The 1559-nt window shown below is 39.4% G+C and overlaps 1 protein-coding gene across 7 annotated transcripts in view; it reads left to right on the top strand.

Moving 5' to 3' along the window:
• LOC118418452 (kinesin-like protein KIF28P) overlaps positions 1-1559 on the top strand; it is a 57219-nt gene that overhangs the window by 35203 nt on the left and 20457 nt on the right. The gene's annotated exons all lie outside the window — the stretch shown is intronic.

Raw genomic sequence — 1559 nt, 5'->3', positions numbered from 1 at the left:
CTGTCAAATCTTCAAATCGAATCATCTCCGTCGTTCCGGGACCGAATGACCTGAAATTTGGCACAAGAGTAGAGTGGGTCAATACCGGGGTGCTTTTTTCTCATTTTTTACATATCTGCCTCTAAAATGATTTTATTGAAGTTTAAAGGTCACGTTTTGACCACAACGGTATATTTTGACCCCCTGTACCATTGAATTACAATGGAATGACCTTAAATTTGGTGTAGATAGGCATTAGATAGTTGGTAAAATGATCCAAGTAAAATTTTTGTCATGGACCAATTTCAAATTATTAATTTCTGCACTTTTCTGAGGGGAAATTGGTTTTCTTTCGGCCTTCTCCCGTGAACTCCCGTGACCCCAGAGCCCACAGGTGCCAGGTGCCAGCGGTCTGGGGAGAGCGAGAGTTAATTACTTTATGGACGCCAGCCAATCAGCGACGAGAAAGGCGAATGGTAGTTAATATTCATAAGCGGGGCCTTGCAATCCCGTTTATACACAAACAGATGCATATTACAGCCTTACAGTGGCCATATGTTACCCTGTGCCCGGTTTGAAATTGTAGTTTGCGAGGATTTGGAGTTCAGACAGGGTCATTTGAGCGGTAGCGGACGGTACGCGTGCATTGAACATCAGAATACAAGTCTGTGTCGATGAATTTACCAACATTCCGCATGGCACTATCAATCATTTTTGGTAATTTTGACCTTGGGGGTTAGTTGAGACAATCGAGAAAATGTTACTTGGCAGAAAACGCGGGAAAATTGGACAGTTTGCGTTTAGTTTTGATACGTAAGTTTGACAGTGGCGAGAATGCATGTATTTTTTTCCAAACAAATGTAGGTACTTCTAACGTTAGTGTTGTTGTTGTTCTATTTTGACGTAAACTTTGTACATTCAAATTGTTAGTAACTTTAAACTGCAGAGTTTGAGCCCAATAAAACACTCTTAGTACCAGAGTATCACCACTGACCTCCGAAAAGAAACCCCCGAACAAGGTATAGAAACTCCTATCCTCCAGGTCTCGCACGCTACGAGCAGGAAATTACAACACTCAGACAAGATTACGTCCGATGGCTGATTGCATACAAAGTAAAACAATTTAACAGTGGTATGCAGGGCATATACTTAACAAAGAATTCGAAGGAAAATGAAATATATAGATAAAGCCAAATCAAGTTAACTTGTTGGTCCTGGGATTTTTCAGAAAAGAAATGAAGCGACAGGGTGGTAAAATTCTTGTAAAAATTCGAGACGTCTCCGTTTATGTAATGGCTCATACAAAACAAGAAGAAGATTGAAGTTTTTAGCTTGAAAAAAAACACAACAACAACACACTCCTACTACACAACACCTTCACCTGCTTGACAATTATTAAAACGTATGCCCTACTTGATTAAAAAAAAGTTCAATGCAATAATAAATGTACCCACATCACAAGGAGATTATGACGGTACTTAGACATAGTTATCGAAGTGGAAATTGTTGAATGGCGTCATGTAATTTCATGATGAAAATCTTCTGAATGGAAGATGCGTTTTTTTTCACTCTCGGAAAAA

Source organism: Branchiostoma floridae, chromosome 6 (genome assembly GCF_000003815.2).
Source record: "Branchiostoma floridae strain S238N-H82 chromosome 6, Bfl_VNyyK, whole genome shotgun sequence".
NCBI classification, from domain to species: Eukaryota; Metazoa; Chordata; class Leptocardii; order Amphioxiformes; family Branchiostomatidae; genus Branchiostoma; species Branchiostoma floridae.
This window is presented reverse-complemented; position numbering and strand designations above follow the sequence as displayed.